Source organism: Osmerus eperlanus, chromosome 11, assembly GCF_963692335.1.
Source record: "Osmerus eperlanus chromosome 11, fOsmEpe2.1, whole genome shotgun sequence".
Classification (NCBI taxonomy): Eukaryota; Metazoa; Chordata; class Actinopteri; order Osmeriformes; family Osmeridae; genus Osmerus; species Osmerus eperlanus.
The window spans coordinates 677,848-703,699 of NC_085028.1; the positions used below are offsets into that span (position 1 = coordinate 677,848).

At 47.9% G+C, this 25,852-nt stretch overlaps 41 non-coding genes across 41 annotated transcripts; all 41 read left to right on the plus strand.

Annotated features, from left to right (window-relative positions):
- The first annotated feature begins 26 nt into the window (after positions 1–26).
- trnas-gcu (transfer RNA serine (anticodon GCU)) lies at positions 27–108 on the plus strand. The gene has a single exon. It is a non-coding gene; the product is annotated as a tRNA-Ser (tRNA).
- A 226-nt stretch (positions 109–334) lies between these two features.
- On the plus strand, positions 335–416 carry trnas-gcu (transfer RNA serine (anticodon GCU)). Its single transcript has one exon. It is a non-coding gene; the product is annotated as a tRNA-Ser (tRNA).
- Positions 417–642: 226 nt separating this feature from the next.
- On the plus strand, positions 643–724 carry trnas-gcu (transfer RNA serine (anticodon GCU)). Its single transcript has one exon. It is a non-coding gene; the product is annotated as a tRNA-Ser (tRNA).
- A 541-nt stretch (positions 725–1,265) lies between these two features.
- trnas-gcu (transfer RNA serine (anticodon GCU)) lies at positions 1,266–1,347 on the plus strand. Its single transcript has one exon. It is a non-coding gene; the product is annotated as a tRNA-Ser (tRNA).
- Positions 1,348–1,573: 226 nt separating this feature from the next.
- trnas-gcu (transfer RNA serine (anticodon GCU)) lies at positions 1,574–1,655 on the plus strand. Its single transcript has one exon. It is a non-coding gene; the product is annotated as a tRNA-Ser (tRNA).
- Positions 1,656–1,881: 226 nt separating this feature from the next.
- trnas-gcu (transfer RNA serine (anticodon GCU)) lies at positions 1,882–1,963 on the plus strand. The gene has a single exon. It is a non-coding gene; the product is annotated as a tRNA-Ser (tRNA).
- Positions 1,964–2,504: 541 nt separating this feature from the next.
- Positions 2,505–2,586, plus strand: trnas-gcu (transfer RNA serine (anticodon GCU)). The gene has a single exon. It is a non-coding gene; the product is annotated as a tRNA-Ser (tRNA).
- A 226-nt stretch (positions 2,587–2,812) lies between these two features.
- trnas-gcu (transfer RNA serine (anticodon GCU)) lies at positions 2,813–2,894 on the plus strand. Its single transcript has one exon. It is a non-coding gene; the product is annotated as a tRNA-Ser (tRNA).
- Positions 2,895–3,119: 225 nt separating this feature from the next.
- Positions 3,120–3,201, plus strand: trnas-gcu (transfer RNA serine (anticodon GCU)). The gene has a single exon. It is a non-coding gene; the product is annotated as a tRNA-Ser (tRNA).
- A 2,088-nt stretch (positions 3,202–5,289) lies between these two features.
- trnas-gcu (transfer RNA serine (anticodon GCU)) lies at positions 5,290–5,371 on the plus strand. Its single transcript has one exon. It is a non-coding gene; the product is annotated as a tRNA-Ser (tRNA).
- Positions 5,372–5,905: 534 nt separating this feature from the next.
- Positions 5,906–5,987, plus strand: trnas-gcu (transfer RNA serine (anticodon GCU)). The gene has a single exon. It is a non-coding gene; the product is annotated as a tRNA-Ser (tRNA).
- Positions 5,988–6,212: 225 nt separating this feature from the next.
- Positions 6,213–6,294, plus strand: trnas-gcu (transfer RNA serine (anticodon GCU)). The gene has a single exon. It is a non-coding gene; the product is annotated as a tRNA-Ser (tRNA).
- A 541-nt stretch (positions 6,295–6,835) lies between these two features.
- trnas-gcu (transfer RNA serine (anticodon GCU)) lies at positions 6,836–6,917 on the plus strand. The gene has a single exon. It is a non-coding gene; the product is annotated as a tRNA-Ser (tRNA).
- A 226-nt stretch (positions 6,918–7,143) lies between these two features.
- trnas-gcu (transfer RNA serine (anticodon GCU)) lies at positions 7,144–7,225 on the plus strand. Its single transcript has one exon. It is a non-coding gene; the product is annotated as a tRNA-Ser (tRNA).
- Positions 7,226–7,450: 225 nt separating this feature from the next.
- On the plus strand, positions 7,451–7,532 carry trnas-gcu (transfer RNA serine (anticodon GCU)). The gene has a single exon. It is a non-coding gene; the product is annotated as a tRNA-Ser (tRNA).
- A 2,088-nt stretch (positions 7,533–9,620) lies between these two features.
- trnas-gcu (transfer RNA serine (anticodon GCU)) lies at positions 9,621–9,702 on the plus strand. Its single transcript has one exon. It is a non-coding gene; the product is annotated as a tRNA-Ser (tRNA).
- Positions 9,703–10,236: 534 nt separating this feature from the next.
- trnas-gcu (transfer RNA serine (anticodon GCU)) lies at positions 10,237–10,318 on the plus strand. The gene has a single exon. It is a non-coding gene; the product is annotated as a tRNA-Ser (tRNA).
- A 225-nt stretch (positions 10,319–10,543) lies between these two features.
- On the plus strand, positions 10,544–10,625 carry trnas-gcu (transfer RNA serine (anticodon GCU)). The gene has a single exon. It is a non-coding gene; the product is annotated as a tRNA-Ser (tRNA).
- Positions 10,626–11,159: 534 nt separating this feature from the next.
- Positions 11,160–11,241, plus strand: trnas-gcu (transfer RNA serine (anticodon GCU)). The gene has a single exon. It is a non-coding gene; the product is annotated as a tRNA-Ser (tRNA).
- Positions 11,242–11,474: 233 nt separating this feature from the next.
- On the plus strand, positions 11,475–11,556 carry trnas-gcu (transfer RNA serine (anticodon GCU)). The gene has a single exon. It is a non-coding gene; the product is annotated as a tRNA-Ser (tRNA).
- An 849-nt stretch (positions 11,557–12,405) lies between these two features.
- Positions 12,406–12,487, plus strand: trnas-gcu (transfer RNA serine (anticodon GCU)). Its single transcript has one exon. It is a non-coding gene; the product is annotated as a tRNA-Ser (tRNA).
- A 541-nt stretch (positions 12,488–13,028) lies between these two features.
- On the plus strand, positions 13,029–13,110 carry trnas-gcu (transfer RNA serine (anticodon GCU)). The gene has a single exon. It is a non-coding gene; the product is annotated as a tRNA-Ser (tRNA).
- Positions 13,111–13,335: 225 nt separating this feature from the next.
- Positions 13,336–13,417, plus strand: trnas-gcu (transfer RNA serine (anticodon GCU)). The gene has a single exon. It is a non-coding gene; the product is annotated as a tRNA-Ser (tRNA).
- Positions 13,418–13,951: 534 nt separating this feature from the next.
- On the plus strand, positions 13,952–14,033 carry trnas-gcu (transfer RNA serine (anticodon GCU)). Its single transcript has one exon. It is a non-coding gene; the product is annotated as a tRNA-Ser (tRNA).
- Positions 14,034–14,889: 856 nt separating this feature from the next.
- On the plus strand, positions 14,890–14,971 carry trnas-gcu (transfer RNA serine (anticodon GCU)). Its single transcript has one exon. It is a non-coding gene; the product is annotated as a tRNA-Ser (tRNA).
- Positions 14,972–16,443: 1,472 nt separating this feature from the next.
- Positions 16,444–16,525, plus strand: trnas-gcu (transfer RNA serine (anticodon GCU)). Its single transcript has one exon. It is a non-coding gene; the product is annotated as a tRNA-Ser (tRNA).
- Positions 16,526–17,381: 856 nt separating this feature from the next.
- On the plus strand, positions 17,382–17,463 carry trnas-gcu (transfer RNA serine (anticodon GCU)). The gene has a single exon. It is a non-coding gene; the product is annotated as a tRNA-Ser (tRNA).
- Positions 17,464–17,997: 534 nt separating this feature from the next.
- Positions 17,998–18,079, plus strand: trnas-gcu (transfer RNA serine (anticodon GCU)). Its single transcript has one exon. It is a non-coding gene; the product is annotated as a tRNA-Ser (tRNA).
- An 856-nt stretch (positions 18,080–18,935) lies between these two features.
- Positions 18,936–19,017, plus strand: trnas-gcu (transfer RNA serine (anticodon GCU)). The gene has a single exon. It is a non-coding gene; the product is annotated as a tRNA-Ser (tRNA).
- A 534-nt stretch (positions 19,018–19,551) lies between these two features.
- Positions 19,552–19,633, plus strand: trnas-gcu (transfer RNA serine (anticodon GCU)). The gene has a single exon. It is a non-coding gene; the product is annotated as a tRNA-Ser (tRNA).
- A 669-nt stretch (positions 19,634–20,302) lies between these two features.
- trnas-gcu (transfer RNA serine (anticodon GCU)) lies at positions 20,303–20,384 on the plus strand. The gene has a single exon. It is a non-coding gene; the product is annotated as a tRNA-Ser (tRNA).
- An 849-nt stretch (positions 20,385–21,233) lies between these two features.
- Positions 21,234–21,315, plus strand: trnas-gcu (transfer RNA serine (anticodon GCU)). Its single transcript has one exon. It is a non-coding gene; the product is annotated as a tRNA-Ser (tRNA).
- A 541-nt stretch (positions 21,316–21,856) lies between these two features.
- Positions 21,857–21,938, plus strand: trnac-gca (transfer RNA cysteine (anticodon GCA)). The gene has a single exon. It is a non-coding gene; the product is annotated as a tRNA-Cys (tRNA).
- A 226-nt stretch (positions 21,939–22,164) lies between these two features.
- trnas-gcu (transfer RNA serine (anticodon GCU)) lies at positions 22,165–22,246 on the plus strand. The gene has a single exon. It is a non-coding gene; the product is annotated as a tRNA-Ser (tRNA).
- A 541-nt stretch (positions 22,247–22,787) lies between these two features.
- Positions 22,788–22,869, plus strand: trnas-gcu (transfer RNA serine (anticodon GCU)). Its single transcript has one exon. It is a non-coding gene; the product is annotated as a tRNA-Ser (tRNA).
- Positions 22,870–23,410: 541 nt separating this feature from the next.
- trnac-gca (transfer RNA cysteine (anticodon GCA)) lies at positions 23,411–23,492 on the plus strand. The gene has a single exon. It is a non-coding gene; the product is annotated as a tRNA-Cys (tRNA).
- Positions 23,493–23,718: 226 nt separating this feature from the next.
- Positions 23,719–23,800, plus strand: trnas-gcu (transfer RNA serine (anticodon GCU)). Its single transcript has one exon. It is a non-coding gene; the product is annotated as a tRNA-Ser (tRNA).
- A 541-nt stretch (positions 23,801–24,341) lies between these two features.
- trnas-gcu (transfer RNA serine (anticodon GCU)) lies at positions 24,342–24,423 on the plus strand. The gene has a single exon. It is a non-coding gene; the product is annotated as a tRNA-Ser (tRNA).
- A 226-nt stretch (positions 24,424–24,649) lies between these two features.
- Positions 24,650–24,731, plus strand: trnas-gcu (transfer RNA serine (anticodon GCU)). Its single transcript has one exon. It is a non-coding gene; the product is annotated as a tRNA-Ser (tRNA).
- A 226-nt stretch (positions 24,732–24,957) lies between these two features.
- On the plus strand, positions 24,958–25,039 carry trnac-gca (transfer RNA cysteine (anticodon GCA)). Its single transcript has one exon. It is a non-coding gene; the product is annotated as a tRNA-Cys (tRNA).
- A 541-nt stretch (positions 25,040–25,580) lies between these two features.
- On the plus strand, positions 25,581–25,662 carry trnas-gcu (transfer RNA serine (anticodon GCU)). The gene has a single exon. It is a non-coding gene; the product is annotated as a tRNA-Ser (tRNA).
- The last annotated feature ends 190 nt before the right edge of the window (positions 25,663–25,852 follow it).

A 25,852-nucleotide genomic window follows, 5' to 3' on the forward strand; every position in this document is an offset into this window, starting at 1 on the left:
ACCACCGTGGGCCCAGTGCTGTGAATGACGAGGTGGCCGAGTGGTTAAGGCAATGGACTGCTAATCCATTGTGCTCTGCACGCGTGAGTTCGACTCTCATCCTCGTCAGCAAGTTATCGTCATGACATGTCCACCTTTGTCAATTGAAATTCTTCTGTCCCTTACTGCTCCTATTTAGTGCCCCCCTCCACCACTGCCTTTCCAGAAACTCTTTGATTCCTTCCTCAGCTCCTGACTATATTCCTTTTCACAATTGTGCCTGTCGTCACCTGCTTTTCTCCATGTTTTGTGAAATGGAAGGTTCTTTCACCACCGTGGGCCCAGTGCTGTAAATGACGAGGTGGCCGAGTGGTTAAGGCGATGGACTGCTAATCCATTGTGCTCTGCACGCGTGAGTTCGACTCTCATCCTCGTCGGCAAGTTATCGTTATGACATGTCCACCTTTGTCAATTGAAATTCTTCTGTCCCTTACTGCTCCTATTTAGTGCCCCCCTCCACCATTGCCTTTCCAGCAACTCTTTGATTCCTTCCTCAGCTCCTGACTATATTCCTTTTCACAATTGTGCCTGTCGTCACCTGCTTTTCTCCATGTTTTGTGAAATGGAAGGTTCTTTCACCACCGTGGGCCCAGTGCTGCAAATGACGAGGTGGCCGAGTGGTTAAGGCGATGGACTGCTAATCCATTGTGCTCTGCACGCGTGAGTTTGAATCTCATCCTCGTCGGCAAGTTATCTTTATGACATGTCCACCTTTGTCAATTGAAATTCTTCTGTCCCTTACTGCTCCTATTTAGTGCCCCCCTCCACCACTGCCTTTCCAGCAACTCTTTGATTCCCACCTCAGCTCCTGACTATATTCCTTTTCACAATTGTGCCTGTCGTCACCTGCTTTTCTCCATGTTTTGTGAAATGGAAGGTTCTTTCACCACCGTGGGCCCAGTGCTGTGAATGACGAGGTGGCCGAGTGGTTAAGGCAATGGACTGCTAATCCATTGTGCTCTGGACGCGTGGGTTCGAATCTCATCCTCGTCGGCAAGTTATAGTCATGACATGTCCACCTTTGTCAATTGAAATTCTTCTGTCCCTCAACCCTTACTGCTCCTATTTAGTGCCCCCCTCCACCACTGCCTTTCCAGAAACTCTTTGATTCCTTCCTCTGCTCATGACTATATTCCTTTTCACAATTGTGCCTGTCGTCACCTGCTTGTCTCCATGTTTTGTGAAATGGAAGGTTCTTTCACCACCGTGGGCCCAGTGCTGTAAATGACGAGGTGGCCGAGTGGTTAAGGCAATGGACTGCTAATCCATTGTGCTCTGCACGCGTGAGTTCGACTCTCATCCTCGTCAGCAAGTTATCGTCATGACATGTCCACCTTTGTCAATTGAAATTCTTCTGTCCCTTACTGCTCCTATTTAGTGCCCCCCTCCACCACTGCCTTTCCAGAAACTCTTTGATTCCTTCCTCAGCTCCTGACTATATTCCTTTTCACAATTGTGCCTGTCGTCACCTGCTTTTCTCCATGTTTTGTGAAATGGAAGGTTCTTTCACCACCGTGGGCCCAGTGCTGTAAATGACGAGGTGGCCGAGTGGTTAAGGCGATGGACTGCTAATCCATTGTGCTCTGCACGCGTGAGTTCGACTCTCATCCTCGTCGGCAAGTTATCGTTATGACATGTCCACCTTTGTCAATTGAAATTCTTCTGTCCCTTACTGCTCCTATTTAGTGCCCCCCTCCACCATTGCCTTTCCAGCAACTCTTTGATTCCTTCCTCAGCTCCTGACTATATTCCTTTTCACAATTGTGCCTGTCGTCACCTGCTTTTCTCCATGTTTTGTGAAATGGAAGGTTCTTTCACCACCGTGGGCCCAGTGCTGCAAATGACGAGGTGGCCGAGTGGTTAAGGCGATGGACTGCTAATCCATTGTGCTCTGCACGCGTGAGTTTGAATCTCATCCTCGTCGGCAAGTTATCTTTATGACATGTCCACCTTTGTCAATTGAAATTCTTCTGTCCCTTACTGCTCCTATTTAGTGCCCCCCTCCACCACTGCCTTTCCAGCAACTCTTTGATTCCCACCTCAGCTCCTGACTATATTCCTTTTCACAATTGTGCCTGTCGTCACCTGCTTTTCTCCATGTTTTGTGAAATGGAAGGTTCTTTCACCACCGTGGGCCCAGTGCTGTGAATGACGAGGTGGCCGAGTGGTTAAGGCAATGGACTGCTAATCCATTGTGCTCTGGACGCGTGGGTTCGAATCTCATCCTCGTCGGCAAGTTATAGTCATGACATGTCCACCTTTGTCAATTGAAATTCTTCTGTCCCTCAACCCTTACTGCTCCTATTTAGTGCCCCCCTCCACCACTGCCTTTCCAGAAACTCTTTGATTCCTTCCTCTGCTCATGACTATATTCCTTTTCACAATTGTGCCTGTCGTCACCTGCTTGTCTCCATGTTTTGTGAAATGGAAGGTTCTTTCACCACCGTGGGCCCAGTGCTGTAAATGACGAGGTGGCCGAGTGGTTAAGGCGATGGACTGCTAATCCATTGTGCTCTGCACGCGTGAGTTCGACTCTCATCCTCGTCAGCAAGTTATCGTCATGACATGTCCACCTTTGTCAATTGAAATTCTTCTGTCCCTTACTGCTCCTATTTAGTGCCCCCCTCCACCACTGCCTTTCCAGAAACTCTTTGATTCCTTCCTCAGCTCCTGACTATATTCCTTTTCACAATTGTGCCTGTCGTCACCTGCTTTTCTCCATGTTTTGTGAAATGGAAGGTTCTTTCACCACCGTGGGCCCAGTGCTGTAAATGACGAGGTGGCCGAGTGGTTAAGGCGATGGACTGCTAATCCATTGTGCTCCGCACGCGTGAGTTCGAATCTCATCCTTGTCGGGAAGTTATCTTTATGACATGTCCACCTTTGTCAATTTAAATTCTTCTGTCCCTTACTGCTCCTATTTAGTGCCCCCTCCACCACTGCCTTTCCAGAAACTCTTTGATTCCTTCCTCAGCTCCTGACTATATTCCTTTTCACAATTGTGCCTGTCGTCACCTGCTTTTCTCCATGTTTTGTGAAATGGAAGGTTCTTTCACCACCGTGGGCCCAGTGCTGTAAATGACGAGGTGGCCGAGTGGTTAAGGCGATGGACTGCTAATCCATTGTGCTCTGCACGCGTGAGTTCGAATCTCATCCTCGTCGGCAAGTTATAGTCATGACATGTCCACCTTTGTCAATTGAAATTCTTCTGTCCCTTACTGCTCCTATTTAGTGCCCCCCTCCACCACTGCCTTTCCAGCAACTCTTTGATTCCTTCCTCAGCTCCTGACTATATTCCTTTTCACAATTGTGCCTGTCGTCACCTGCTTTTCTCCATGTTTTGTGAAATGGAAGGTTCTTTCACCACCGTGGGCCCAGTGCTGTAAATGATGAGGTGGCCGAGTGGTTAAGGCGATGGACTGCTAATCCATTGTGCTCTGCACGCGTGAGTTTGAATCTCATCCTCGTCGGCAAGTTATCTTTATGACATGTCCACCTTTGTCAATTGAAATTCTTCTGTCCCTTACTGCTCCTATTTAGTGCCCCCCTCCACCACTGCCTTTCCAGCAACTCTTTGATTCCTTCCTCAGCTCCTGACTATATTCCTTTTCACAATTGTGCCTGTCGTCACCTGCTTTTCTCCATGTTTTGTGAAATGGAAGGTTCTTTCACCACCGTGGGCCCAGTGCTGTAAATGACGAGGTGGCCGAGTGGTTAAGGCGATGGACTGCTAATCCATTGTGCTCTGCACGCGTGAGTTCGACTCTCATCCTATTAGGCAAGTTATCTTTATGACATGTCCACCTTTTTTAATTGAAATTCTTCTGTCCCTTACTGCTCCTATTTAGTGCCCCCCTCCACCACTGCCTTTCCAGCAACTCTTTGATTCCTTTCTCAGCTCCTGACTATATTCCTTTTCACAATTGTGCCTGTCGTCACCTGCTTTTCTCCATGTTTTGTGAAATGGAAGGTTCTTTCACCACCGTGGGCCCAGTGCTGAAAATGACGAGGTGGCCGAGTGGTTAAGGCGATGGACTGCTAATCCATTGTGCTCTGGACGCGTGAGTTCGAATCTCATCCTCGTCGGCAAGTTATAGTCATGACATGTCCACCTTTGTCAATTGAAATTCTTCTGTCCCTCAACCCTTACTGCTCCCATTTAGTGCCCCCCTCCACCACTGCCTTTCCAGCAACTCTTTGATTCCTTCCTCAGCTCCTGACTATATTCCTTTTCACAATTGTGCCTGTCGTCACCTGCTTTTCTCCATGTTTTGTGAAATGGAAGGTTCTTTCACCACCGTGGGCCCAGTGCTGTAAATGATGAGGTGGCCGAGTGGTTAAGGCGATGGACTGCTAATCCATTGTGCTCTGCACGCGTGAGTTTGAATCTCATCCTCGTCGGCAAGTTATCTTTATGACATGTCCACCTTTGTCAATTGAAATTCTTCTGTCCCTTACTGCTCCTATTTAGTGCCCCCCTCCACCACTGCCTTTCCAGCAACTCTTTGATTCCTTCCTCAGCTCCTGACTATATTCCTTTTCACAATTGTGCCTGTCGTCACCTGCTTTTCTCCATGTTTTGTGAAATGGAAGGTTCTTTCACCACCGTGGGCCCAGTGCTGTAAATGACGAGGTGGCCGAGTGGTTAAGGCGATGGACTGCTAATCCATTGTGCTCTGCACGCGTGAGTTCGACTCTCATCCTATTAGGCAAGTTATCTTTATGACATGTCCACCTTTTTTAATTGAAATTCTTCTGTCCCTTACTGCTCCTATTTAGTGCCCCCCTCCACCACTGCCTTTCCAGCAACTCTTTGATTCCTTTCTCAGCTCCTGACTATATTCCTTTTCACAATTGTGCCTGTCGTCACCTGCTTTTCTCCATGTTTTGTGAAATGGAAGGTTCTTTCACCACCGTGGGCCCAGTGCTGAAAATGACGAGGTGGCCGAGTGGTTAAGGCGATGGACTGCTAATCCATTGTGCTCTGGACGCGTGAGTTCGAATCTCATCCTCGTCGGCAAGTTATAGTCATGACATGTCCACCTTTGTCAATTGAAATTCTTCTGTCCCTCAACCCTTACTGCTCCCATTTAGTGCCCCCCTCCACCACTGCCTTTCCAGCAACTCTTTGATTCCTTCCTCAGCTCCTGACTATATTCCTTTTCACAATTGTGCCTGTCGTCACCTGCTTTTCTCCATGTTTTGTGAAATGGAAGGTTCTTTCACCACCGTGGGCCCAGTGCTGTAAATGACGAGGTGGCCGAGTGGTTAAGGCGATGGACTGCTAATCCATTGTGCTCAGCACGCGTGAGTTCGAATCTCATCCTTGTCGGGAAGTTATCTTTATGACATGTCCACCATTGTCAATTGAAATTCTTCTGTCCCTTACTGCTCCTATTTAGTGCCCCCCTCCACCACTGCCTTTCCAGAAACTCTTTGATTCCTTCCTTAGCTCCTGACTATATTCCTTTTCACAATTGTGCCTGTCGTCACCTGCTTTTCTCCATGTTTTGTGAAATGGAAGGTTCTTTCACCACCGTGGGCCCAGTGCTGTAAATGACGAGGTGGCCGAGTGGTTAAGGCGATGGACTGCTAATCCATTGTGCTCTGGACGCGTGAGTTCGAATCTCATCCTCGTCGGCAAGTTATAGTCATGACATGTCCACCTTTGTCAATTGAAATTCTTCTGTCCCTTACTGCTCCTATTTAGTGCCCCCCTCCACCACTGCCTTTCCGGAAACTCTTTGATTCCTTCCTCAGCTCCTGACTATATTCCTTTTCACAATTGTGCCTGTCGTCACCTGCTTTTCTCCATGTTTTGTGAAATGGAAGGTTCTTTCACCACCGTGGGCCCAGTGCTGTAAATGACGAGGTGGCCGAGTGGTTAAGGCGATGGACTGCTAATCCATTGTGCTCCGCACGCGTGAGTTCGAATCTCATCCTTGTCGGGAAGTTATCTTTATGACATGTCCACCTTTGTCAATTTAAATTCTTCTGTCCCTTACTGCTCCTATTTAGTGCCCCCTCCACCACTGCCTTTCCAGAAACTCTTTGATTCCTTCCTCAGCTCCTGACTATATTCCTTTTCACAATTGTGCCTGTCGTCACCTGCTTTTCTCCATGTTTTGTGAAATGGAAGGTTCTTTCACCACCGTGGGCCCAGTGCTGCAAATGACGAGGTGGCCGAGTGGTTAAGGCGATGGACTGCTAATCCATTGTGCTCTGCACGCGTGAGTTTGAATCTCATCCTCGTCGGCAAGTTATCTTTATGACATGTCCACCTTTGTCAATTGAAATTCTTCTGTCCCTTACTGCTCCTATTTAGTGCCCCCCTCCACCACTGCCTTTCCAGCAACTCTTTGATTCCCACCTCAGCTCCTGACTATATTCCTTTTCACAATTGTGCCTGTCGTCACCTGCTTTTCTCCATGTTTTGTGAAATGGAAGGTTCTTTCACCACCGTGGGCCCAGTGCTGTGAATGACGAGGTGGCCGAGTGGTTAAGGCAATGGACTGCTAATCCATTGTGCTCTGGACGCGTGGGTTCGAATCTCATCCTCGTCGGCAAGTTATAGTCATGACATGTCCACCTTTGTCAATTGAAATTCTTCTGTCCCTCAACCCTTACTGCTCCTATTTAGTGCCCCCCTCCACCACTGCCTTTCCAGAAACTCTTTGATTCCTTCCTCTGCTCATGACTATATTCCTTTTCACAATTGTGCCTGTCGTCACCTGCTTGTCTCCATGTTTTGTGAAATGGAAGGTTCTTTCACCACCGTGGGCCCAGTGCTGTAAATGACGAGGTGGCCGAGTGGTTAAGGCGATGGACTGCTAATCCATTGTGCTCTGCACGCGTGAGTTCGACTCTCATCCTCGTCAGCAAGTTATCGTCATGACATGTCCACCTTTGTCAATTGAAATTCTTCTGTCCCTTACTGCTCCTATTTAGTGCCCCCCTCCACCACTGCCTTTCCAGAAACTCTTTGATTCCTTCCTCAGCTCCTGACTATATTCCTTTTCACAATTGTGCCTGTCGTCACCTGCTTTTCTCCATGTTTTGTGAAATGGAAGGTTCTTTCACCACCGTGGGCCCAGTGCTGTAAATGACGAGGTGGCCGAGTGGTTAAGGCGATGGACTGCTAATCCATTGTGCTCCGCACGCGTGAGTTCGAATCTCATCCTTGTCGGGAAGTTATCTTTATGACATGTCCACCTTTGTCAATTTAAATTCTTCTGTCCCTTACTGCTCCTATTTAGTGCCCCCTCCACCACTGCCTTTCCAGAAACTCTTTGATTCCTTCCTCAGCTCCTGACTATATTCCTTTTCACAATTGTGCCTGTCGTCACCTGCTTTTCTCCATGTTTTGTGAAATGGAAGGTTCTTTCACCACCGTGGGCCCAGTGCTGTAAATGACGAGGTGGCCGAGTGGTTAAGGCGATGGACTGCTAATCCATTGTGCTCTGCACGCGTGAGTTCGAATCTCATCCTCGTCGGCAAGTTATAGTCATGACATGTCCACCTTTGTCAATTGAAATTCTTCTGTCCCTTACTGCTCCTATTTAGTGCCCCCCTCCACCACTGCCTTTCCAGCAACTCTTTGATTCCTTCCTCAGCTCCTGACTATATTCCTTTTCACAATTGTGCCTGTCGTCACCTGCTTTTCTCCATGTTTTGTGAAATGGAAGGTTCTTTCACCACCGTGGGCCCAGTGCTGTAAATGATGAGGTGGCCGAGTGGTTAAGGCGATGGACTGCTAATCCATTGTGCTCTGCACGCGTGAGTTTGAATCTCATCCTCGTCGGCAAGTTATCTTTATGACATGTCCACCTTTGTCAATTGAAATTCTTCTGTCCCTTACTGCTCCTATTTAGTGCCCCCCTCCACCACTGCCTTTCCAGCAACTCTTTGATTCCTTCCTCAGCTCCTGACTATATTCCTTTTCACAATTGTGCCTGTCGTCACCTGCTTTTCTCCATGTTTTGTGAAATGGAAGGTTCTTTCACCACCGTGGGCCCAGTGCTGTAAATGACGAGGTGGCCGAGTGGTTAAGGCGATGGACTGCTAATCCATTGTGCTCTGCACGCGTGAGTTCGACTCTCATCCTATTAGGCAAGTTATCTTTATGACATGTCCACCTTTTTTAATTGAAATTCTTCTGTCCCTTACTGCTCCTATTTAGTGCCCCCCTCCACCACTGCCTTTCCAGCAACTCTTTGATTCCTTTCTCAGCTCCTGACTATATTCCTTTTCACAATTGTGCCTGTCGTCACCTGCTTTTCTCCATGTTTTGTGAAATGGAAGGTTCTTTCACCACCGTGGGCCCAGTGCTGAAAATGACGAGGTGGCCGAGTGGTTAAGGCGATGGACTGCTAATCCATTGTGCTCTGGACGCGTGAGTTCGAATCTCATCCTCGTCGGCAAGTTATAGTCATGACATGTCCACCTTTGTCAATTGAAATTCTTCTGTCCCTCAACCCTTACTGCTCCCATTTAGTGCCCCCCTCCACCACTGCCTTTCCAGCAACTCTTTGATTCCTTCCTCAGCTCCTGACTATATTCCTTTTCACAATTGTGCCTGTCGTCACCTGCTTTTCTCCATGTTTTGTGAAATGGAAGGTTCTTTCACCACCGTGGGCCCAGTGCTGTAAATGATGAGGTGGCCGAGTGGTTAAGGCGATGGACTGCTAATCCATTGTGCTCTGCACGCGTGAGTTTGAATCTCATCCTCGTCGGCAAGTTATCTTTATGACATGTCCACCTTTGTCAATTGAAATTCTTCTGTCCCTTACTGCTCCTATTTAGTGCCCCCCTCCACCACTGCCTTTCCAGCAACTCTTTGATTCCTTCCTCAGCTCCTGACTATATTCCTTTTCACAATTGTGCCTGTCGTCACCTGCTTTTCTCCATGTTTTGTGAAATGGAAGGTTCTTTCACCACCGTGGGCCCAGTGCTGTAAATGACGAGGTGGCCGAGTGGTTAAGGCGATGGACTGCTAATCCATTGTGCTCTGCACGCGTGAGTTCGACTCTCATCCTATTAGGCAAGTTATCTTTATGACATGTCCACCTTTTTTAATTGAAATTCTTCTGTCCCTTACTGCTCCTATTTAGTGCCCCCCTCCACCACTGCCTTTCCAGCAACTCTTTGATTCCTTTCTCAGCTCCTGACTATATTCCTTTTCACAATTGTGCCTGTCGTCACCTGCTTTTCTCCATGTTTTGTGAAATGGAAGGTTCTTTCACCACCGTGGGCCCAGTGCTGAAAATGACGAGGTGGCCGAGTGGTTAAGGCGATGGACTGCTAATCCATTGTGCTCTGGACGCGTGAGTTCGAATCTCATCCTCGTCGGCAAGTTATAGTCATGACATGTCCACCTTTGTCAATTGAAATTCTTCTGTCCCTCAACCCTTACTGCTCCCATTTAGTGCCCCCCTCCACCACTGCCTTTCCAGCAACTCTTTGATTCCTTCCTCAGCTCCTGACTATATTCCTTTTCACAATTGTGCCTGTCGTCACCTGCTTTTCTCCATGTTTTGTGAAATGGAAGGTTCTTTCACCACCGTGGGCCCAGTGCTGTAAATGACGAGGTGGCCGAGTGGTTAAGGCGATGGACTGCTAATCCATTGTGCTCAGCACGCGTGAGTTCGAATCTCATCCTTGTCGGGAAGTTATCTTTATGACATGTCCACCATTGTCAATTGAAATTCTTCTGTCCCTTACTGCTCCTATTTAGTGCCCCCCTCCACCACTGCCTTTCCAGAAACTCTTTGATTCCTTCCTTAGCTCCTGACTATATTCCTTTTCACAATTGTGCCTGTCGTCACCTGCTTTTCTCCATGTTTTGTGAAATGGAAGGTTCTTTCACCACCGTGGGCCCAGTGCTGTAAATGACGAGGTGGCCGAGTGGTTAAGGCGATGGACTGCTAATCCATTGTGCTCTGGACGCGTGAGTTCGAATCTCATCCTCGTCGGCAAGTTATAGTCATGACATGTCCACCTTTGTCAATTGAAATTCTTCTGTCCCTTACTGCTCCTATTTAGTGCCCCCCTCCACCACTGCCTTTCCGGAAACTCTTTGATTCCTTCCTCAGCTCCTGACTATATTCCTTTTCACAATTGTGCCTGTCGTCACCTGCTTTTCTCCATGTTTTGTGAAATGGAAGGTTCTTTCACCACCGTGGGCCCAGTGCTGTAAATGACGAGGTGGCCGAGTGGTTAAGGCGATGGACTGCTAATCCATTGTGCTCCGCACGCGTGAGTTCGAATCTCATCCTTGTCGGGAAGTTATCTTTATGACATGTCCACCTTTGTCAATTTAAATTCTTCTGTCCCTTACTGCTCCTATTTAGTGCCCCCTCCACCACTGCCTTTCCAGAAACTCTTTGATTCCTTCCTCAGCTCCTGACTATATTCCTTTTCACAATTGTGCCTGTCGTCACCTGCTTTTCTCCATGTTTTGTGAAATGGAAGGTTCTTTCACCACCGTGGGCCCAGTGCTGTAAATGACGAGGTGGCCGAGTGGTTAAGGCGATGGACTGCTAATCCATTGTGCTCTGCACGCGTGAGTTTGAATCTCATCCTCGTCGGCAAGTTATCTTTATGACATGTCCACCTTTGTCAATTGAAATTCTTCTGTCCCTTACTGCTCCTATTTAGTGCCCCCCTCCACCACTGCCTTTCCAGCAACTCTTTGATTCCTTCCTCAGCTCCTGACTATATTCCTTTTCACAATTGTGCCTGTCGTCACCTGCTTTTCTCCATGTTTTGTGAAATGGAAGGTTCTTTCACCACCGTGGGCCCAGTGCTGTAAATGATGAGGTGGCCGAGTGGTTAAGGCGATGGACTGCTAATCCATTGTGCTCTGCACGCGTGAGTTTGAATCTCATCCTCGTCGGCAAGTTATCTTTATGACATGTCCACCTTTGTCAATTGAAATTCTTCTGTCCCTTACTGCTCCTATTTAGTGCCCCCCTCCACCACTGCCTTTCCAGCAACTCTTTGATTCCTTCCTCAGCTCCTGACTATATTCCTTTTCACAATTGTGCCTGTCGTCACCTGCTTTTCTCCATGTTTTGTGAAATGGAAGGTTCTTTCACCACCGTGGGCCCAGTGCTGTGAATGACGAGGTGGCCGAGTGGTTAAGGCGATGGACTGCTAATCCATTGTGCTCTGCACGCGTGAGTTTGAATCTCATCCTCGTCGGCAAGTTATAGTCATGACATGTCCACCTTTGTCAATTGAAATGCTTCTGTCCTTCAACCCTTACTGCTCCTATTTAGTGCCCCCCTCCACCACTGCCTTTCCAGCAACTCTTTGATTCCTTCCTCAGCTCCTGACTATATTCCTTTTCACAATTGTGCCTGTCGTCACCTGCTTTTCTCCATGTTTTGTGAAATGGAAGGTTCTTTCACCACCGTGGGACCAGTGCTGTAAATGACGAGGTGGCCGAGTGGTTAAGGCGATGGACTGCTAATCCATTGTGCTCTGCACGCGTGAGTTTGAATCTCATCCTCGTCGGCAAGTTATCTTTATGACATGTCCACCTTTGTCAATTGAAATTCTTCTGTCCCTTACTGCTCCTATTTAGTGCCCCCCTCCACCACTGCCTTTCCAGCAACTCTTTGATTCCTTCCTCAGCTCCTGACTATATTCCTTTTCACAATTGTGCCTGTCGTCACCTGCTTTTCTCCATGTTTTGTGAAATGGAAGGTTCTTTCACCACCGTGGGCCCAGTGCTGTAAATGACGAGGTGGCCGAGTGGTTAAGGCGATGGACTGCTAATCCATTGTGCTCTGCACGCGTGAGTTCGACTCTCATCCTATTAGGCAAGTTATCTTTATGACATGTCCACCTTTTTTAATTGAAATTCTTCTGTCCCTTACTGCTCCTATTTAGTGCCCCCCTCCACCACTGCCTTTCCAGCAACTCTTTGATTCCTTTCTCAGCTCCTGACTATATTCCTTTTCACAATTGTGCCTGTCGTCACCTGCTTTTCTCCATGTTTTGTGAAATGGAAGGTTCTTTCACCACCGTGGGCCCAGTGCTGAAAATGACGAGGTGGCCGAGTGGTTAAGGCGATGGACTGCTAATCCATTGTGCTCTGGACGCGTGAGTTCGAATCTCATCCTCGTCGGCAAGTTATAGTCATGACATGTCCACCTTTGTCAATTGAAATTCTTCTGTCCCTCAACCCTTACTGCTCCCATTTAGTGCCCCCCTCCACCACTGCCTTTCCAGCAACTCTTTGATTCCTTCCTCAGCTCCTGACTATATTCCTTTTCACAATTGTGCCTGTCGTCACCTGCTTTTCTCCATGTTTTGTGAAATGGAAGGTTCTTTCACCACCGTGGGCCCAGTGCTGTAAATGACGAGGTGGCCGAGTGGTTAAGGCGATGGACTGCTAATCCATTGTGCTCAGCACGCGTGAGTTCGAATCTCATCCTTGTCGGGAAGTTATCTTTATGACATGTCCACCATTGTCAATTGAAATTCTTCTGTCCCTTACTGCTCCTATTTAGTGCCCCCCTCCACCACTGCCTTTCCAGAAACTCTTTGATTCCTTCCTTAGCTCCTGACTATATTCCTTTTCACAATTGTGCCTGTCGTCACCTGCTTTTCTCCATGTTTTGTGAAATGGAAGGTTCTTTCACCACCGTGGGCCCAGTGCTGTAAATGACGAGGTGGCCGAGTGGTTAAGGCGATGGACTGCTAATCCATTGTGCTCTGGACGCGTGAGTTCGAATCTCATCCTCGTCGGCAAGTTATAGTCATGACATGTCCACCTTTGTCAATTGAAATTCTTCTGTCCCTCAACCCTTACTGCTCCTATTTAGTGCCCCCCTCCACCACTGCCTTTCCAGCAACTCTTTGATTCCTTCCTCAGCTCCTGACTATATTCCTTTTCACAATTGTGCCTGTCGTCACCTGCTTTTCTCCATGTTTTGTGAAATGGAAGGTTCTTTCACCACCGTGGGCCCAGTGCTGTAAATGACGAGGTGGCCGAGTGGTTAAGGCGATGGACTGCTAATCCATTGTGCTCCGCACGCGTGAGTTCGAATCTCATCCTTGTCGGGAAGTTATCTTTATGACATGTCCACCTTTGTCAATTTAAATTCTTCTGTCCCTTACTGCTCCTATTTAGTGCCCCCTCCACCACTGCCTTTCCAGAAACTCTTTGATTCCTTCCTCAGCTCCTGACTATATTCCTTTTCACAATTGTGCCTGTCGTCACCTGCTTTTCTCCATGTTTTGTGAAATGGAAGGTTCTTTCACCACCGTGGGCCCAGTGCTGTAAATGACGAGGTGGCCGAGTGGTTAAGGCGATGGACTGCTAATCCATTGTGCTCTGCACGCGTGAGTTTGAATCTCATCCTCGTCGGCAAGTTATCTTTATGACATGTCCACCTTTGTCAATTGAAATTCTTCTGTCCCTTACTGCTCCTATTTAGTGCCCCCCTCCACCACTGCCTTTCCAGCAACTCTTTGATTCCTTCCTCAGCTCCTGACTATATTCCTTTTCACAATTGTGCCTGTCGTCACCTGCTTTTCTCCATGTTTTGTGAAATGGAAGGTTCTTTCACCACCGTGGGCCCAGTGCTGTAAATGATGAGGTGGCCGAGTGGTTAAGGCGATGGACTGCTAATCCATTGTGCTCTGCACGCGTGAGTTTGAATCTCATCCTCGTCGGCAAGTTATCTTTATGACATGTCCACCTTTGTCAATTGAAATTCTTCTGTCCCTTACTGCTCCTATTTAGTGCCCCCCTCCACCACTGCCTTTCCAGCAACTCTTTGATTCCTTCCTCAGCTCCTGACTATATTCCTTTTCACAATTGTGCCTGTCGTCACCTGCTTTTCTCCATGTTTTGTGAAATGGAAGGTTCTTTCACCACCGTGGGCCCAGTGCTGTGAATGACGAGGTGGCCGAGTGGTTAAGGCGATGGACTGCTAATCCATTGTGCTCTGCACGCGTGAGTTTGAATCTCATCCTCGTCGGCAAGTTATAGTCATGACATGTCCACCTTTGTCAATTGAAATGCTTCTGTCCTTCAACCCTTACTGCTCCTATTTAGTGCCCCCCTCCACCACTGCCTTTCCAGCAACTCTTTGATTCCTTCCTCAGCTCCTGACTATATTCCTTTTCACAATTGTGCCTGTCGTCACCTGCTTTTCTCCATGTTTTGTGAAATGGAAGGTTCTTTCACCACCGTGGGACCAGTGCTGTAAATGACGAGGTGGCCGAGTGGTAAAGGCAATGGACTGCTAATCCATTGTGCTCTGCATGCGTGAGTTCGAATCTCAACTTCGTTGGCAAGTTATCGTCATGACATGTCCACCTTTGTCAATAAAAATTCTTCTGTCCCTCAACCCTTACTGCTCCTATTTAGTGCCCCCCTCCACCACTGCCTTTCCAGAAACTCTTTGATTCCTTCCTCAGCTCATGACTATATTCCTTTTCACAATTGTGCCTGTCGTCACCTGCTTGTCTCCATGTTTTGTGAAATGGAAGGTTCTTTCACCACCGTGGGCCCAGTGCTGTAAATGACGAGGTGGCCGAGTGCTTAAGGCGATGGACTGCTAATCCATTGTGCTCTGCACGCGTGACTTCGACTCTCATCCTTGTCGGCAAGTTATCGTCATGACATGTCCACCTTTGTCAATTGAAATTCTTCTGTCCCTTACTGCTCCTATTTAGTGCCCCCCTCCACCACTGCCTTTCCAGCAACTCTTTGATTCCTTCCTCAGCTCCTGACTATATTCCTTTTCACAATTGTGCCTGTCGTCACCTGCTTTTCTCCATGTTTGGTGAAATGGAAGGTTCTTTCACCACCGTGGGCCCAGTGCTGTAAATGACGAGGTGGCCGAGTGGTTAAGGCGATGGACTGCTAATCCATTGTGCTCTGCACGCGTGAGTTCGAATCTCATCCTCGTCGGCAAGTTATAGTCATGACATGTCCACCTTTGTCAATTGAAATTCTTCTGTCCCTCAACCCTTACTGCTCCTATTTAGTGCCCCCCTCCACCACTGCCTTTCCAGCAACTCTTTGATTCCTTCCTCAGCTCCTGACTATATTCCTTTTCACAATTGTGCCTGTCGTCACCTGCTTTTCTCCATGTTTTGTGAAATGGAAGGTTCTTTCACCACCGTGGGCCCAGTGCTGTAAATGACGAGGTGGCCGAGTGGTTAAGGCGATGGACTGCTAATCCGTTGTGCTCTGCACGCGTGAGTTTGAATCTCATCCTCTTAGGCAAGTTATCTTTATGACATGTCCACCTTTGTCAATTGAAATTCTTCTGTCCCTTACTGCTCCTATTTAGTGCCCCCCTCCACCACTGCCTTTCCAGCAACTCTTTGATTCCTTCCTCAGCTCCTGACTATATTCCTTTTCACAATTGTGCCTGTCGTCACCTGCTTTTCTCCATGTTTTGTGAAATGGAAGGTTCTTTCACCACCGTGGGACCAGTGCTGTGAATGATGAGGTGGCCGAGTGGTTAAGGCGATGGACTGCTAATCCATTGTGCTCTGCACGCGTGAGTTTGAATCTCATCCTCGTCGGCAAGTTATCTTTATGACATGTCCACCTTTGTCAATTGAAATTCTTCTGTCCCTTACTGCTCCTATTTAGTGCCCCCCTCCACCACTGCCTTTCCAGCAACTCTTTGATTCCTTCCTCAGCTCCTGACTATATTCCTTTTCACAATTGTGCCTGTCGTCACCTGCTTTTCTCCATGTTTTGTGAAATGGAAGGTTCTTTCACCACCGTGGGCCCAGTGCTGTGAATGACGAGGTGGCCGAGTGGTTAAGGCGATGGACTGCTAATCCATTGTGCTCTGGACGCGTGGGTTCGAATCTCATCCTCGTCGGCAAGTTATAGTCATGACATGTCCACCTTTGTCAATTGAAATTCTTCTGTCCCTCAACCCTTACTGCTCCTATTTAGTGCCCCCCTCCACCACTGCCTTTCCAGAAACTCTTTGATTCCTTCCTCTGCTCATGACTATATTCCTTTTCACAATTGTGCCTGTCGTCACCTGCTTGTCTCCATGTTTTGTGAAATGGAAGGTTCTTTCACCACCGTGGGCCCAGTGCTGTAAATGATGAGGTGGCCGAGTGGTTAAGGCGATGGACTGCTAATCCATTGTGCTCTGCACGCGTGAGTTTGAATCTCATCCTCGTCGGCAAGTTATCTTTATGACATGTCCACCTTTGTCAATTGAAATTCTTCTGTCCCTTACTGCTCCTATTTAGTGCCCCCCTCCACCACTGCCTTTCCAGCAACTCTTTGATTCCTTCCTCAGCTCCTGACTATATTCCTTTTCACAATTGTGCCTGTCGTCACCTGCTTTTCTCCATGTTTTGTGAAATGGAAGGTTCTTTCACCACCGTGGGCCCAGTGCTGTAAATGACGAGGTGGCCGAGTGGTTAAGGCGATGGACTGCTAATCCATTGTGCTCTGCACGCGTGAGTTCGAATCTCATCCTCGTCGGCAAGTTATAGTCATGACATGTCCACCTTTGTCAATTGAAATTCTTCTGTCCCTCAACCCTTACTGCTCCTATTTAGTGCCCCCCTCCACCACTGCCTTTCCAGCAACTCTTTGATTCCTTCCTCAGCTCCTGACTATATTCCTTTTCACAATTGTGCCTGTCGTCACCTGCTTTTCTCCATGTTTTGTGAAATGGAAGGTTCTTTCACCACCGTGGGCCCAGTGCTGTAAATGACGAGGTGGCCGAGTGGTTAAGGCGATGGACTGCTAATCCATTGTGCTCTGCATGCGTGAGTTTGAATCTCATCCTCTTAGGCAAGTTATCTTTATGACATGTCCACCTTTGTCAATTGAAATTCTTCTGTCCCTTACTGCTCCTATTTAGTGCCCCCCTCCACCACTGCCTTTCCAGCAACTCTTTGATTCCTTCCTCAGCTCCTGACTATATTCCTTTTCACAATTGTGCCTGTCGTCACCTGCTTTTCTCCATGTTTTGTGAAATGGAAGGTTCTTTCACCACCGTGGGACCAGTGCTGTGAATGACGAGGTGGCCGAGTGGTTAAGGCAATGGACTGCTAATCCATTGTGCTCTGGACGCGTGGGTTCGAATCTCATCCTCGTCGGCAAGTTATAGTCATGACATGTCCACCTTTGTCAATTGAAATTCTTCTGTCCCTCAACCCTTACTGCTCCTATTTAGTGCCCCCCTCCACCACTGCCTTTCCAGAAACTCTTTGATTCCTTCCTCTGCTCATGACTATATTCCTTTTCACAATTGTGCCTGTCGTCACCTGCTTGTCTCCATGTTTTGTGAAATGGAAGGTTCTTTCACCACCGTGGGCCCAGTGCTGTAAATGACGAGGTGGCCGAGTGGTTAAGGCGATGGACTGCTAATCCATTGTGCTCTGCACGCGTGAGTTCGACTCTCATCCTCGTCAGCAAGTTATCGTCATGACATGTCCACCTTTGTCAATTGAAATTCTTCTGTCCCTTACTGCTCCTATTTAGTGCCCCCCTCCACCACTGCCTTTCCGGAAACTCTTTGATTCCTTCCTCAGCTCCTGACTATATTCCTTTTCACAATTGTGCCTGTCGTCACCTGCTTTTCTCCATGTTTTGTGAAATGGAAGGTTCTTTCACCACCGTGGGCCCAGTGCTGTAAATGACGAGGTGGCCGAGTGCTTAAGGCGATGGACTGCTAATCCATTGTGCTCTGCACGCGTGACTTCGACTCTCATCCTTGTCGGCAAGTTATCGTCATGACATGTCCACCTTTGTCAATTGAAATTCTTCTGTCCCTTACTGCTCCTATTTAGTGCCCCCCTCCACCACTGCCTTTCCAGCAACTCTTTGATTCCTTCCTCAGCTCCTGACTATATTCCTTTTCACAATTGTGCCTGTCGTCACCTGCTTTTCTCCATGTTTTGTGAAATGGAAGGTTCTTTCACCACCGTGGGCCCAGTGCTGTAAATGACGAGGTGGCCGAGTGGTTAAGGCGATGGACTGCTAATCCATTGTGCTCTGCACGCGTGAGTTCGAATCTCATCCTCGTCGGCAAGTTATAGTCATGACATGTCCACCTTTGTCAATTGAAATTCTTCTGTCCCTCAACCCTTACTGCTCCTATTTAGTGCCCCCCTCCACCACTGCCTTTCCAGCAACTCTTTGATTCCTTCCTCAGCTCCTGACTATATTCCTTTTCACAATTGTGCCTGTCGTCACCTGCTTTTCTCCATGTTTTGTGAAATGGAAGGTTCTTTCACCACCGTGGGCCCAGTGCTGTAAATGACGAGGTGGCCGAGTGGTTAAGGCGATGGACTGCTAATCCATTGTGCTCTGCACGCGTGAGTTTGAATCTCATCCTCTTAGGCAAGTTATCTTTATGACATGTCCACCTTTGTCAATTGAAATTCTTCTGTCCCTTACTGCTCCTATTTAGTGCCCCCCTCCACCACTGCCTTTCCAGCAACTCTTTGATTCCTTCCTCAGCTCCTGACTATATTCCTTTTCACAATTGTGCCTGTCGTCACCTGCTTTTCTCCATGTTTTGTGAAATGGAAGGTTCTTTCACCACCGTGGGACCAGTGCTGTGAATGACGAGGTGGCCGAGTGGTTAAGGCAATGGACTGCTAATCCATTGTGCTCTGGACGCGTGGGTTCGAATCTCATCCTCGTCGGCAAGTTATAGTCATGACATGTCCACCTTTGTCAATTGAAATTCTTCTGTCCCTCAACCCTTACTGCTCCTATTTAGTGCCCCCCTCCACCACTGCCTTTCCAGAAACTCTTTGATTCCTTCCTCTGCTCATGACTATATTCCTTTTCACAATTGTGCCTGTCGTCACCTGCTTGTCTCCATGTTTTGTGAAATGGAAGGTTCTTTCACCACCGTGGGCCCAGTGCTGTAAATGACGAGGTGGCCGAGTGGTTAAGGCGATGGACTGCTAATCCATTGTGCTCTGCACGCGTGAGTTCGACTCTCATCCTCGTCAGCAAGTTATCGTCATGACATGTCCACCTTTGTCAATTGAAATTCTTCTGTCCCTTACTGCTCCTATTTAGTGCCCCCCTCCACCACTGCCTTTCCGGAAACTCTTTGATTCCTTCCTCAGCTCCTGACTATATTCCTTTTCACAATTGTGCCTGTCGTCACCTGCTTTTCTCCATGTTTTGTGAAATGGAAGGTTCTTTCACCACCGTGGGCCCAGTGCTGTAAATGACGAGGTGGCCGAGTGGTTAAGGCGATGGACTGCTAATCCATTGTGCTCTGCACGCGTGAGTTCGACTTTCATCCTCGTCGGCAAGTTATCTTTATGACATGTCCACCTTTGTCAATTGAAATTCTTCTGTCCCTTACTGCTCCTATTTAGTGCCCCCCTCCACCACTGCCTTTCCAGCAACTCTTTGATTCCTTCCTCAGCTCCTGACTATATTCCTTTTCACAATTGTGCCTGTCGTCACCTGCTTTTCTCCATGTTTTGTGAAATGGAAGGTTCTTTCACCACCGTGGGCCCAGTGCTGTAAATGACGAGGTGGCCGAGTGGTTAAGGCGATGGACTGCTAATCCATTGTGCTCTGCACGCGTGAGTTCGAATCTCATCCTCGTCGGCAAGTTATAGTCATGACATGTCCACCTTTGTCAATTGAAATTCTTCTGTCCCTCAACCCTTACTGCTCCTATTTAGTGCCCCCCTCCACCACTGCCTTTCCAGCAACTCTTTGATTCCTTCCTCAGCTCCTGACTATATTCCTTTTCACAATTGTGCCTGTCGTCACCTGCTTTTCTCCATGTTTTGTGAAATGGAAGGTTCTTTCACCACCGTGGGCCCAGTGCTGTAAATGACGAGGTGGCCGAGTGGTTAAGGCGATGGACTGCTAATCCATTGTGCTCTGCACGCGTGAGTTTGAATCTCATCCTCTTAGGCAAGTTATCTTTATGACATGTCCACCTTTGTCAATTGAAATTCTTCTGTCCCTTACTGCTCCTATTTAGTGCCCCCCTCCACCACTGCCTTTCCAGCAACTCTTTGATTCCTTATGAATGCCAAGTTGTCGTCATGACATGTCCACTTTTGTCAATTAAAATTCTTCTGTCCCTCAACCCTTACTGCTCCTATTTAGTGCCCCCCTCCACCACTGCCTTTCCAGAAACTCTTTGATTCCTTCCTCTGCTCATGACTATATTCCTTTTCACAATTGTGCCTGTCGTCACCTGCTTGTCTCCATGTTTTGTGAAATGGAAGGTTCTTTCACCACCGTGGGCCCAGTGCTGTAAATGACGAGGTGGCCGAGTGGTTAAGGCGATGGACTGCTAATCCATTGTGCTCTGCATGCGTGAGTTCGAATCTCATCCTCGTCGGCAAGTTATAGTCATGACATGTCCACCTTTGTCAATTGAAATTCTTCTGTCCCTCAACCCTTACTGCTCCTATTTAGTGCCCCCCTCCACCACTGCCTTTCCAGCAACTCTTTGATTCCTTCCTCAGCTCCTGACTATATTCCTTTTCACAATTGTGCCTGTCGTCACCTGCTTGTCTCCATGTTTTGTGAAATGGAAGGTTCTTTCACCACCGTGGGCCCAGTGCTGTAAATGACGAGGTGGCCGAGTGCTTAAGGCGATGGACTGCTAATCCATTGTGCTCTGCACGCGTGACTTCGACTCTCATCCTTGTCGGCAAGTTATCGTCATGACATGTCCACCTTTGTCAATTGAAATTCTTCTGTCCCTTACTGCTCCTATTTAGTGCCCCCCTCCACCACTGCCTTTCCAGCAACTCTTTGATTCCTTCCTCAGCTCCTGACTATATTCCTTTTCACAATTGTGCCTGTCGTCACCTGCTTTTCTCCATGTTTGGTGAAATGGAAGGTTCTTTCACCACCGTGGGCCCAGTGCTGTAAATGATGAGGTGGCCGAGTGGTTAAGGCGATGGACTGCTAATCCATTGTGCTCTGCACGCGTGAGTTTGAATCTCATCCTCGTCGACAAGTTATCTTTATGACATGTCCACCTTTGTCAATTGAAATTCTTCTGTCCCTTACTGCTCCTATTTAGTGCCCCCCTCCACCACTGCCTTTCCAGAAACTCTTTGATTCCTTCCTCAGCTCCTGACTATATTCCTTTTCACAATTGTGCCTGTCGTCACCTGCTTTTCTCCATGTTTTGTGAAATGGAAGGTTCTTTCACCACCGTGGGCACAGTGCTGTAAATGACGAGGTGGCCGAGTGGTTAAGGCGATGGACTGCTAATCCATTGTGCTCTGCACGCGTGAGTTCGAATCTCATCCTCGTCGGCAAGTTATAGTCATGACATGTCCACCTTTGTCAATTGAAATTCTTCTGTCCCTCAACCCTTACTGCTCCTATTTAGTGCCCCCCTCCACCACTGACTTTCCAGAAGCTCTTTGATTCCTTCCTCTGCTCATGACTATATTCCTTTTCACAATTGTGCCTGTCGTCACCTGCTTGTCTCCATGTTTTGTGAAATGGAAGGTTCTTTCACCACCGTGGGCCCAGTGCTGTAAATGACGAGGTGGCCGAGTGGTTAAGGCGATGGACTGCTAGTCCATTGTGCTCTGCACACGTGAGTTTGACTCTCATCCTCGTCGGCAAGTTATCGTTATGACATGTCCACCTTTGTCAATTGAATTTCTTCTGTCCCTTACTGCTCCTATTTAGTGCCCCCCTCCACCATTGCCTTTCCAGCAACTCTTTGATTCCTTCCTCAGCTCCTGACTATATTCCTTTTCACAATTGTGCCTGTCGTCACCTGCTTTTCTCCATGTTTTGTGAAATGGAAGGTTCTTTCACCACCGTGGGCCCAGTGCTGCAAATGACGAGGTGGCAGAGTGGTAAAGGCAATGGACTGCAAATCCATTGTGCTCTGCACGCGTGAGTTCGAATCTCAACTTTGTTGGCAAGGTATCGTCATGACATGTCCACCTTTGTCAATTAAAATTCTTCTGTCCCTTACTGCTCCTATTTAGTGCCCCCCTCCACCACTGCCTTTCCAGAAACTCTTTGATTCCTTCCTCAGCTCCTGACTATATTCCTTTTCACAATTGTGCCTGTCGTCACCTGCTTTTCTCCATGTTTTGTGAAATGGAAGGTTCTTTCACCACCGTTGGCCCAGTGCTGTAAATGACGAGGTGGCCGAGTGGTTAAGGCGATGGACTGCTAATCCATTGTGCTCTGCACGCGTGAGTTCGAATCTCATCCTCGTCGGCAAGTTATCTTTATGACATGTCCACCTTTGTCAATTGAAATTCTTCTGTCCCTTACTGCTCCTATTTAGTGCCCCCCTCCACCACTGCCTTTCCAGCAACTCTTTGATTCCTTCCTCAGCTCCTGACTATATTCCTTTTCACAATTGTGCCTGTCGTCACCTGCTTTTCTCCATGTTTTGTGAAATGGAAGGTTCTTTCACCACCGTGGGCCCAGTGCTGTATATGATGAGGTGGCCGAGTGGTTAAGGCGATGGACTGCTAATCCATTGTGCTCTGCATGCGTGAGTCCGAATCTCATCCTCGTCGGCAAGTTATAGTCATGACATGTCCACCTTTGTCAATTGAAATTCTTCTGTCCCTCAACCCTTACTGCTCCTATTTAGTGCCCCCCTCCACCACTGCCTTTCCAGCAACTCTTTGATTCCTTCCTCAGCTCCTGACTATATTCCTTTTCACAATTGTGCCTGTCGTCACCTGCTTTTCTCCATGTTTTGTGAAATGGAAGGTTCTTTCACCACCGTGGGCACAGTGCTGTAAATGACGAGGTGGCCGAGTGGTTAAGGCGATGGACTGCTAATCCATTGTGCTCTGCACGCGTGAGTTCGAATCTCATCCTCGTCGGCAAGTTATAGTCATGACATGTCCACCTTTGTCAATTGAAATTCTTCTGTCCCTCAACCCTTACTGCTCCTATTTAGTGCCCCCCTCCACCACTGACTTTCCAGAAGCTCTTTGATTCCTTCCTCTGCTCATGACTATATTCCTTTTCACAATTGTGCCTGTCGTCACCTGCTTGTCTCCATGTTTTGTGAAATGGAAGGTTCTTTCACCACCGTGGGCCCAGTGCTGTAAATGACGAGGTGGCCGAGTGGTTAAGGCGATGGACTGCTAGTCCATTGTGCTCTGCACACGTGAGTTCGACTCTCATCCTCGTCGGCAAGTTATCGTTATGACATGTCCACCTTTGTCAATTGAAATTCTTCTGTCCCTTACTGCTCCTATTTAGTGCCCCCCTCCACCATTGCCTTTCCAGCAACTCTTTGATTCCTTCCTCAGCTCCTGACTATATTCCTTTTCACAATTGTGCCTGTCGTCACCTGCTTTTCTCCATGTTTTGTGAAATGGAAGGTTCTTTCACCACCGTGGGCCCAGTGCTGCAAATGACGAGGTGGCAGAGTGGTAAAGGCAATGGACTGCAAATCCATTGTGCTCTGCACGCGTGAGTTCGAATCTCAACTTTGTTGGCAAGGTATCGTCATGACATGTCCACCTTTGTCAATTAAAATTCTTCTGTCCCTTACTGCTCCTATTTAGTGCCCCCCTCCACCACTGCCTTTCCAGAAACTCTTTGATTCCTTCCTCAGCTCCTGACTATATTCCTTTTCACAATTGTGCCTGTCGTCACCTGCTTTTCTCCATGTTTTGTGAAATGGAAGGTTCTTTCACCACCGTTGGCCCAGTGCTGTAAATGACGAGGTGGCCGAGTGGTTAAGGCGATGGACTGCTAATCCATTGTGCTCTGCACGCGTGAGTTCGAATCTCATCCTCGTCGGCAAGTTATCTTTATGACATGTCCACCTTTGTCAATTGAAATTCTTCTGTCCCTTACTGCTCCTATTTAGTGCCCCCCTCCACCACTGCCTTTCCAGCAACTCTTTGATTCCTTCCTCAGCTCCTGACTATATTCCTTTTCACAATTGTGCCTGTCGTCACCTGCTTTTCTCCATGTTTTGTGAAATGGAAGGTTCTTTCACCACCGTGGGCCCAGTGCTGTATATGATGAGGTGGCCGAGTGGTTAAGGCGATGGACTGCTAATCCATTGTGCTCTGCATGCGTGAGTCCGAATCTCATCCTCGTCGGCAAGTTATAGTCATGACATGTCCACCTTTGTCAATTGAAATTCTTCTGTCCCTCAACCCTTACTGCTCCTATTTAGTGCCCCCCTCCACCACTGCCTTTCCAGCAACTCTTTGATTCCTTCCTCAGCTCCTGACTATATTCCTTTTCACAATTGTGCCTGTCGTCACCTGCTTTTCTCCATGTTTTGTGAAATGGAAGGTTCTTTCACCACCGTGGGCCCAGTGCTGTAAATGACGAGGTGGCCGAGTGGTTAAGGCGATGGACTGCTAATCCATTGTGCTCTGCACGCGTGAGTTCGAATCTCATCCTTGTCGGCAAGTTATCTTTATGACATGTCCACCTTTGTCAATTGAAATTCTTCTGTCCCTTACTGCTCCTATTTAGTGCCCCCCTCCACCACTGCCTTTCCAGCAACTCTTTAATTCCTTCCTCAGCTCCTGACTATATTCCTTTTCACAATTGTGCCTGTCGTCACCTGCTTTTCTCCATGTTTTGTGAAATGGAAGGTTCTTTCACCACCGTGGGCCCAGTGCTGTAAATGACGAGGTGGCCGAGTGGTTAAGGCGATGGACTGCTAATCCATTGTGCTCTGCACGCGTGAGTTCGACTCTCATCCTCGTCGGCAAGTTATCGTTATGACATGTCCACCTTTGTCAATTGAAATTCTTCTGTCCCTTACTGCTCCTATTTAGTGCCCCCCTCCACCATTGCCTTTCCAGCAACTCTTTGATTCCTTCCTCAGCTCCTGACTATATTCCTTTTCACAATTGTGCCTGTCGTCACCTGCTTTTCTCCATGTTTTGTGAAATGGAAGGTTCTTTCACCACCGTGGGCCCAGTGCTGCAAATGACGAGGTGGCAGAGTGGTAAAGGCAATGGACTGCAAATCCATTGTGCTCTGCACGCGTGAGTTCGAATCTCATCCTCGTCGGCAAGTTATCTTTATGACATGTCCACCTTTGTCAATTGAAATTCTTCTGTCCCTTACTGCTCCTATTTAGTGCCCCCCTCCACCACTGCCTTTCCAGCAACTCTTTGATTCCTTCCTCAGCTCCTGACTATATTCCTTTTCACAATTGTGCCTGTCGTCACCTGCTTTTCTCCATGTTTTGTGAAATGGAAGGTTCTTTCACCACCGTGGGCCCAGTGCTGTATATGATGAGGTGGCCGAGTGGTTAAGGCGATGGACTGCTAATCCATTGTACTCTGCACGCGTGAGTTCGAATCTCAACTTTGTTGGCAAGTTATCGTCATGACATGTCCACCTTTGTCAATTAAAATTCTTCTGTCCCTCAACCCTTACTGCTCCTATTTAGTGCCCCCCTCCACCACTGCCTTTCCAGAAACTCTTTGATTCCTTCCTCAGCTCATGACTATATTCCTTTTCACAATTGTGCCTGTCGTCACCTGCTTGTCTCCATGTTTTGTGAAATGGAATGTTCTTTCACCACCGTGGGCCCAGTGCTGTAAATGACGAGGTGGCCGAGTGGTTAAGGCGATGGACTGCTAATCCATTGTGCTCTGCACGCGTGAGTTCGAATCTCATCCTCGTCGGCAAGTTATCTTTATGACATGTCCACCTTTGTCAATTGAAATTCTTCTGTCCCTTACTGCTCCTATTTAGTGCCCCCCTCCACCACTGCCTTTCCAGCAACTCTTTGATTCCTTCCTCAGCTCCTGACTATATTCCTTTTCACAATTGTGCCTGTCGTCACCTGCTTTTCTCCATGTTTTGTGAAATGGA